This window comes from Ixodes scapularis, unplaced genomic scaffold, assembly GCF_016920785.2.
Source record: "Ixodes scapularis isolate PalLabHiFi unplaced genomic scaffold, ASM1692078v2 PGA_scaffold10__122_contigs__length_95168666, whole genome shotgun sequence".
Taxonomy (NCBI): domain Eukaryota; kingdom Metazoa; phylum Arthropoda; class Arachnida; order Ixodida; family Ixodidae; genus Ixodes; species Ixodes scapularis.
The window spans coordinates 32,408,918-32,418,921 of record NW_024609836.1 but is presented as its reverse complement, the minus strand read 5'-3'; the positions used below and the strand labels follow the sequence as shown (position 1 = coordinate 32,418,921).

Here is a 10,004-nt window from a genome sequence, read left to right as displayed (position 1 = left end):
GGGGGGCGGTGTCCTTGGTATTCCTTGGGCGCCGCCGGCCAGTGTTTGCCCTGCCCAGTGGCGGCCGTTTCAGGGGGGGGGGGGTGCAAAACACATGTCTTGCCCCCCACTCTGAGAACTGGGGGGGGGGGGGGGCAAGCGCCCCCCTTGCCCCCCCCCCCCCCGGATGGTACTCCCATGACTGCCACAGTCGCTTGCCTCAGTAACTGAAGCTGTCCTCTCTCCTTGAAGAGGCGTGTCTTGCTGTCTACTTCATATAACGCTAGGATCGGAGGTATCCCGCACACCATCCACGTTTCCTCAAACGACATCATAGAGAGGATTTTCCATACAGTTCGCTGTCACCTTGCCTTGAAAATAGTGGGAATCAATGTCAACCACCACTTCTGGCAGATACAATTTTGTCCGGTCAAGCAGGAAGATAACGCGGTTTCGTCCTGTGAATTTTACGTCAGGAACCAGGGACTGCTTGACTATGACCGAGTTACACCCAGAATCTCGCAGGACGGTGACCTGATGACCCTCGAGTAGTCCTGTAGCCGTGGGCATGCCGTCTGCTTGAACGTCAGTTCCCGTTTTGTCCTCTTCAGCTTTCCCCGTAAGGCGCTCGGATGGACGACTTCCAGATCCGTAGACGTTACGATCCTTCCGACGTGTCAGAGAACCTGACGCCTGTCCACCACCGTCTGTCTTCTTCGGACAAGCCTCAGCTTTATACCCGTTCTTGCGACATTTCCAGCAGAGATTCGTCTTCTGATTGGGTCCTCTTGATTTGGCCCAACAGTCTGCTGCCCGATGGCCTTGTTTATTGCAAAGGAAGCACTGCAGTTTTCGCTTTGCACCTTGAGGATCAGACATCATAACTTGCCCTGTCGGCTTGTCAGTCTCTTCTTTCTTTTTGCCGAGGTTGACGAACCCCTGGGCCTCGAGCTAGTGGTCTGCTGCTTCTGCTAGTTTGTCGAGCCCTTGGCAGCCCCTCTCCTTCATAAAAATTGCGAGTTTCTCGTATAGTATTTGTTCAGAAATTCTTCGGAGACAATTTTGTCCCGAAGTGCGTCATAAGTGCGCTCCGTTCTTGCCCTCTCCTGCCAGTGGTCAAAATAACCTAATTGACGACCAGAAAATTGTCTCCCCGTTTCGGAGTTCTCTGGTTTCGCCTCTCTGAACTTGACACGATATCCTTCCTCAGCATATCGAAATCGTTGGAGAAGAAGAGTCTGCTTCAGTTTAGCATAGTCCATGGCATCGTCGGCAGCCATACGTCCTACTACACTTAAAGCTTCCCCTTTCAATCATAGGCTCAAGGACAAGGCCCATTTTTCCCGAGGCCATTTTTCACTTGTTGCCACTCGCTCAAAACGTTAAATGTATGCATCCAATTCATCGCTTCCTTCGTTAAAGGGGGGTATAAGTTTATGTGGACTCCGATACCCCTGCGCGACACTAGGAGTCGTACCGTCATCAGATGCATCTGGAACCCGAGTGATCGATCCTCCTTGCTGCTCTTGTAACCGCAACTTCAGTTCTAGTACAGTGCATTCTGCTTCTAAACGAGCACTCGTTTTAACTTCTACTTCTCGAGCCCTTTCTCGTTCTGTTAGACGCTCCTCTCTTTCGCGTGCGCGTTCTTCATCTATTCATTGTTTTAGCGAAACCATTGAGAAACCCAATTCTTTACCAATTACCGTTAACTTCTCAAGATCCATTCTCAACCGACACGGACACTAGTGAGGTGGAGCTCTTTAAGGTGGAAATCAAGAGTCGTCCTGTCGCGGACGCCAGAAATGTAGTGGACTATTTCACTCTCGCAGGTATGCGACGCGAAGAGAAAGGATATCGAGACCAGTTTGATAGATAGAAAGACAAATAAACTTTAGATTTCGACAGATGATACAATGATTAAAACAAAAAGTACAAGATTGAAGCGCGAATAACATAAGTACAGAAAAAAAGGAAAAAAAAGGAAACGATACTAATGGAAGTCTTACAATTCACGGATGCGGCGAGCTTCATCAGAGTTCATTTTCTCGTTGGTGGTGCAGCGGCGGAGTCCGGGTTTGGTTGTGCCATCTTGGCGGGACGAGGTCTTGTGTAAAGCTGCAAGACTTCGACGTGAGGTGGGGACCTTGCGTATAGCTGCAAGCCTTAGCCCCCGTGAGCTTGATGATCGCCCTGTCGGTCCCGAGAACGTATTTTGCTTCCTCTTCGTCTCTCGTCTCAGTCACTTTTTCCGTGAAAACTGCTCGCTCTTGTCTCTTTCTCTTCTTCATTTTCTTGCTCCCACCTTGTTGACCCCCGAAATCACCACAATCAGCTTAACCGTGTGCGACGCACCGATTATATTTACAAGGAAAGACAGAAGTTAACAACCACAAGGACATTTTCTCTCGGAACTCAGACCGGATATTCGGAGCCGGGAGAGAGGAATTAAGAACCTCTCGAATAGGCGTTTGCGAGGACGTTTCAAGCTGTGCTGCGTCAGATCGAACAGCCATGGCCCTACGATTCAGCACTGTGCGATTGTTCTTTGTGGACTATCCACGGAGGCACAAGAAGAAAGTGTATAGCGACAAGCACCTCGTACCGGTAGGGAGACTCAGCTAAGTGCGGTTGGAAAAGCTACTGGTTCCACGGAGAGTGAACGAATCAAACCTTTTATGCCAGCATTGCTACAAATACCTCCAGATTGAAACTGCTTCTCCTCACAACTTGAGTACACCAAACTCTTCTTTCTGGGACTCTAATGAAATCGTGGCTGAAGTCAGTCAAGACTTGTGTGCTGCTAGTCCGACTGTAACTCCATTGAAACCACCTAAAGCGGGAAAGCCTGCGCGGGGTTCTTTTTAGAGGTCGCTTTACTAATAATCGCCGCCTGGTCGGTATGCGTTTCGCTCGTCACCCAGGGAGTGACATAGCACAACGAGAAGACAGCGAATGGGTTTACTCTACCTCCCGGTTGCCCGTCGTCGAGAGCCGGCAGCCCGGGCCCGTCGACCCTTGTTGTCGCCCGTCGGTCAGAGCTTGCAGTCGGAGTCCGTGTCCAGGTCCGCGGATCGCCCTTCCCACGCCAGCGCTGCGTAGGCTAGCTATCCAGAGCTATCACAGCCCGAGTCTCGCAGCGGAACCACCTCGGGATCGTCATAGCCCAGGTCGGTGTGGCCAGGGCTCGCCGTTTCCACCGGTCGGTCTCCAAACCCCGCTGGTGGACCGCTCCGGGGTTCGCCATGGGCCAGGCCAGGCAACCCGGCTCCATCGTTCCTGCCCAGCTCCAGCCTCGCTCAGCACGCGCTGTCTCGCGCCAGCTCGTGACTTCTCCGCCGACCGGCTGTCACGTGCCCTCCGCCTCGTCTTGCACCCTCGGCTCCCACAAACCTTAAAAAAAGGCGCGAAGCGTATTTGAAGAAAAAATTAGCTCAAGTGAGTTCTTCGATGAGTAGAAAGCTGTCAAGTGTTTATGGCGTGTTGTGAGCACTGCGCGGAGTGGTTTGACGCATTCCGCGAAGCGCTGAAGGCATGAAGTTTCCACCAGGAACTCAAGCGATTGCACAAGCTTCTGCCAGCAAGCATCTCAATAAATAAATATTGCGTCTGGTGCTGGAAGCGACTGCCTACATTACTGATCAAACAAGAGAACCTAGGCGCAAAGTTGGTGTATGGGCAACCCCTGATTCTTACATGGGGACAAAGGCGAACGCCGAAGGCGTGAGGGTTGCACTTGAGTACGACACACCCTACGACCTCACAGTCTCTGTTCAACGCCCCAACAAAAATGACCGCATGTCCACGTGGTGAATCATGTCGATTGGGGCGAAGCTCTGGTGGTGCTGATGATACTGATTTTGTTCATAGGTAGCGCTGATGGTGCTGACTTTTTTACCCCCTCCGGAGCAGCTTGCTGAATGCGTAGACGCTGAGCCGCAGCATGCCGAGCTTATCGTTCGTTTTCATCCATGTGAGAAAGAGAATGTGTGGTATGGAACGTGGTTATATACGCATTTGAGCATTTGACCGCAGCGCCCTTTCGTCTATAAACGTTGAGCCAATGCATGCAAAGTTTAACGCGATTATGTACGCATTTGACCGCAGCGCCCTGTCCTGTATAGACGTTGAGAGGCGACATGCTAAGTTTCATCCATGACATACCCAGCTCTTGAGTTATTACCAGATCTCAGAATTGTAAACTAAGTAATGGTATTCCAGCTAAAAGTTCCTTTTCGCGTCAATTATACTTACCCCTTTTGCAAAAAAAAAATATAAAAATTTAAAAATAAAAATACATATCATAACTAACGCTCAAAATGCTTGATGGTGTGCGGCAAAGCCGCTATGACGAAGGGGTACTCGCTCCGAGTGAAGGTTTGTCATACATGATGATTGAAAACCTGAGACTGTGGTTTGAAAAACGGAACATTGTGAAGTAGAAAGAAAGAGGGACAGACAACGTCTCAAACTCAGCTAAAAACTTCATTGGCTCTACGCCTTATATACACCTCCCCCGGACTTTCTACTTCACGATTTTCCGTCTTTCAAACCACAGTCTCAGGTTTTCAATCATCATGTATAACTTACACCACCTCGCCTGCACTTTAACCGTTTCTTCAAAATTTGTCGTAGCTTTTCTCTTTTGGAGCTCATCATATGTAACTCAATGTTTTGACATCACAAGTTAGTTCGTCACTGCAAAGTGCCAAGGGGAGTTTAGAAAAATAAAAGATCGAGTTTTTTTCCCCTTTTTTTTTAATATCGACGCCCAATCTTGCCACATTATGAGAAATGAGCTGCATTTCCGCGTTAATAACAAGGAGGCAATTAAAGGTCGGCATGTTATCTTTATATATTCGTAAAGATTATTTAAAGATGCGCATTGTGATATGTTTCGTGAAGTATTATAAAAAATAGTTTATTTCCCCCCAAAATTGTGAATGTCTCTAAAACGCGTTTTTATGCCTTGTTTGACTTTTTTGTTTGCATAGAAATATTTTATTGATATTTTAATTTTTAGCGTCTGTGTAGTACATCTTTTGTAAAATGTATTAAAAATCTATGGTGTCGTGACAGCTTCGATGAGGAAATGACGATTGTGCAAAGTAGCATCCTGGAATCTTCTCAATTTCCGCGCCTCGAGCTTCTCTATTTCATATCTCAGCGAAACAAATTGTTACGGCGTTCATATATAGCCGAATGTTCCTCCAAATAACATGGGTTTCATATATATTTTTAATAAAAATATATAAATTATGACCCGGACCATCTTTGCACGAACTGACGTGGAATCATCCAGGGAAATCTTTTCATTGACATGCATGTGAAGGCCGGTGCCATTGTTCTTTCTGGTGAGAGGCTGAGTCCGCGTAAATTGAGGAAGTTACTAATTATTCGAAGTTTATGTTGAAGCTTTCTCTGAGAAATGAAGCGATTTTGATTAGTGGTCCATATGCAGACGTCATCTGCATAAAATGTAATTTTTACTCTCTCAGGGATGTTCCGTACAAGAGAAATTAGAGGCAAGTTGAAAAGTGTCAGGCTGAGGACACCACCTTGCGGGACGCAAGGTGGTGTCCTCAGGGCGTTAATCAATCAGGATTTTTTTTTGTCACGCCCACGCTGGCTTTTCAGCGACACGAGCTGCTTGAAGCTATCGCTCTACAAATTATTGTAAGTTTTCCTTCCTATAAAACACGCAGACAACCAACCACAGCGAACAATAGAAGGAATCCATCGAATGACCAAAGTACAATTAGACAAAAGAAAACAAAAAAGCAGCGATGTGCGCGATGCTAATATTTTTTTTCTTATATCTATTTTACCCAAATGATAGATACGAGCGGCATCGTGGTCCAATCACAAAAGAGGAGCTGAATATCGTTTTGACGCTAAGAACTGACTATTGGAGGATGGTACCGATCGCTCTTCTCATTGGTTCCACTAAATGAAGAAAGAGTACCAATTGCTGTTCTGAGTACACCGTATAACTAAGTCGAAGTTGAACTAGCTTCCTTTCTAGGTTCACATTCTTATATCAACTAGCAATAATGCATATCTCAGTTACCAATAGAGTCCAGGGCTGGGCAGTATCCCGATACAAATGCATCGCGATAGTATCTTTGAGATACCTTTGGGTATCTGTATCTCTGTAGCGAGATATATCTAAAAAGTGTACTTGTATCTTAGTAGAGAAGCACATTTATGATGTATGGATTGTATCGGAATACTCTGCCAGGCTTAGGCATCTCGTTACATATATCGGCTGTTTGCTATAAGCTGGAAACAACCTTCTGGAGCGAGTGACCTCAGAATATGTAACATAAACGCGACGCATTCAGGAGGGCGTTTTCCCAAATTTTAGGGAAATTAATGAAAACAAACAAAACAACAAAGAGGGTTCGAGAAGAGGTATTTTGCAACAATATCTGGATAAAGCTTGTGATGACGCGCGCACCAACACACAGCGGCTCCTGAGAGATCATTTCTCCGCTCGACTAGATCGACTCCTGAGAGCATCCGATTAGGATACCCGATTGTAATACCGTGTTATTGGCAGAACATTGCTGCACGCTTGCATCAGTTCTGCACAGTATCCATATTGGGTAACACTGGATAATAACCTGATGGCTCACCGTCGCACCGCGGATACTGCTTTATCGCCTGGTAGCCATATTCCCTCGGAATTCAATTAGATCGCGCCACCCCGAGGTAACCCTATGCACGAAGGTACGAAACGATACGGCGCAAGAGTGCACAGGGACACAACACAGAGGGACTTCACAACAGAACGGCACCAGACTACACTTCGTCTCATCCTACGATGGACTAAAGCGCGAGACACATGCGCGAAAAAGCCATGCGATCCGACGTGCGAACCGCCGGAACGACGTCCGAGGGCGAGGGTTTTCGTCGCACCGGAGCGTCGGACGGGAGCTCCGTCCGGCGCCCGCGTGCGTCCAACTTGCCAGATATCGCCGCACGCACGGTCCGATTTTCGGAAGGCCGCAGTGGCCGCAGCCAATGAGCACGGATGGCGAAGGTCATGTTGTCAAGTGACTTTCGGACCGATCGGGCGAGGAGGCGCCATGTGGTTCGGGGAAGCGGATGTGGCGGTGCGCTGTGCGTCACGCGCGGCGGGTCGTGGTTGTGAAGGAAACGGACGCCATCAAGTTTTCCCGCGCGCACAAAACGAGCTGCTGATTTCGAGCGCCAAAGCAAGCCTGCCTTCTGGGACCGATCAAGCCCGTCGAAACCCGAATATACTCCGTTTCACCTTAGGATGGACAGCAGCGGACGCTACGAGCCATTCCAATGTCATGTGTCATGTGAGCTTCGGGAGAGACGCAGCAATGCGCGCGGTACGTAGTCACGTGATTTGTACGCAGTGCTCCTTTCGCTGGGATGGCTCTAAGGTCCGCTGCGGTCCTTCGCGATTAAGTGATGTTGAGCACAAAGATAGCCTCACGGAAAATCTTCACACACGCACACTTTGATAGAATGTAATAAAAATATTACGTTTGTTTTAAAGTCAGAAAAACGAAGAAGGGCGAGGGAAGTAATTTGGTTTTCTGGGCTAGGTGGCGCGAGTTACCGCCCGTTATAAATATAGCCATTTGCATCCATCCATCCATTTGGTAGAGGGACACCCGAAACTGGGCGGAGCTGAACGGAGCGACGCAACGACGCGTCGGAAACCATGTGTCGCGAACCGTCCGGTGCGGCGATTCGGAGCAGCCATCTTCCCGACAGTTCGCACGCCGGATCGGACAGTTTTGACGCGCATGTGTCTCGCGCTTAAAGGCCAAAGCAACAGGCCGCCAGGTCCAATCACGTTCCACGCTAAACTATGACACGCGTAGCATTGATTAGGTTTGGACGAATAATGCTCCGCGTCCCAAATTGCTGCGTCATTTTTGTAGCCTCGACACTGCAAACAACAAGTACGTCGTGGCTTTCTGTGCAGTGTAAAATCGCTGAGTCACTCATTGCTTGATCCAAACCATTATCGACTCGTCCCCTCATCAGTGATCCAAGACGCGAGCACCAACACGTGCATCGAAAAGAAATACCACGCACTGTCTAAGTGGCTCGTGATTGGATCTGGCGGTTCGTAGCTTCTGCATTTAGTCCATCGAAGGGCCAGACGAAGTATACGAGGATTGCTCCTTGTCTTCGGACCTATTTTAACGAATGAAAAAGTTAGTGTTTCATCGAACCGTTCTAGATTATTTGAACTTCGAGCCTAGAACAACCCAAGACGCTACAAGCTCCCCCAGTAAAGCCATCCACTATTTTCAGTTTACCAGAGTGAACTCTGGAAATTTGGCGAATGAAAGAGTACGAAACTGCCGATCGTGAATATTAAGATAGCTTGTATGGCTTGTATGAGGAATTAATTTTTATCTTATTTTGCAGCAGGTTTTGTGCAGATAGTGCAGACGGGTCCGGATCCTTGGTCCGCACCTTGGATCACTCAGAAGCATTCAAGACAGCAGATTAGTTTTTTTTCGGAATTCGGGGTACTATTTGCGATTAGATAAAGGGTTCCAGCGAAGGGAAGGCACATGAACCCGCACCAAAGAGATAAACCCTCTCGATTGCAATCCTCCCAAACTGACTCATCGCACGTCACACCGTTCGGGGAAAATATTTATCTCGGCACGTATCCGTATCTGTATTTCGGGATACTATCTTGCCGTTTTTGAAAAAGAATATCAGGAATATCCTGTTACCTAGAACACATTTTTTTTTATAAACTGCATTTTGGTTTTAAAATACACCTGTCGCAGTATTTGCATTCTCGAATACTTTTTTTTTCTCAACTATCTCTTCCCAGCCATGCACTAGACGAATCCCGGAGAAAAGCTCACCGGAGAAAAGCTCACCGCAAAACCGGCGGATGCTGAGAAAAGCTCACCGGCCATTGAGTGTCTGCGGAGAAAAGCTCACCGATATTTTTTCTTCTTTTTATATGGAGGCTGTTGGATAATGTGTAACATATATCAATTTATAAATTCGTCAGCTTTGTAAAAAAGAAAATGTCCTTTTTGTAATAGTTGTTAAGCTTATTGGGTATATTGCTCCCAAATTAATAATTGCGGGCGAGTGGTTTTTGTGGCTTACTCTCGAGGCAACGAAAGCCTAACTAAAAACTTTATGAATAGAACAGGAAAAAGTTAAAGAAATTTAATGATGTCTGCCTTAAACCTAAAAAATCAAAGCTGTAACTGCCGAAAATTTAAAAATGCATGCGCAACAACGCGGTGCCTGAAATTCTCTTTGAAGCTTTTGTTAACCTTTGAAAACAGGATAAAACAGTCAATAGGATATCGAGGCTGCTTTCTTCCACGGACATGCACGCTTTCTAGCCGTTCGTGTTGGTGTTTTCACACGTTCCCTTTGTGTCATACTGAGTGCCCTTCTACGGTGAGCCAGCCATGACCTTCGGAACTGCGCAATGTCACCGTTGGTCTTCTGTTATGCAGCGAATAGGGCGAATTGGTAAACGTTATACATGATGAAAACCGCTCAAACGACGACGACGGTGTGAGGAAAACAAACACGACAAGCGAAGCTGTTCTCGCAACTAAAGTTTTGTTAGTGAAATTAACAGAAAGAAAACAGCATAGCCGACACTGATTACATCAACAAACACCTTCTTATCTATTAGGCACTACACAATATTTAAAGCTGAACCGGTTCACACACCGAACAAACCTCTTTATCTGACAGAGCTAGCGACGGCGCACTGTCAGCTGTCAATAAATTGTTGCCTTTTTTTATCGGTGTACGATTTTTTTATTTTATACGCTTGCGGCTTCATTAATTTATAGAATGGGTGACTACTAATTTTTGAGGAATTAGCAGATATGCCCAATGAACTTCAAGAATATTACAATAAATGAATTACGAATGCGAATTGTTTTAAAATTCCACGTTTGACGCAGAATCAAGCTAAGCTAAAAAAATATCGGTGAGCTTTTCTCCGCATCCGCTCAAAGGCCGGTGAGCTTTTCTCC

At 46.9% G+C, this 10,004-nt stretch overlaps 1 pseudogene; it reads right to left on the bottom strand.

The window, feature by feature from the left end:
- Window positions 1–300: 300 nt before the first annotated feature.
- Window positions 301–1,706, bottom strand: LOC115312643 (annotated as a pseudogene).
- Window positions 1,707–10,004: the final 8,298 nt, after the last annotated feature.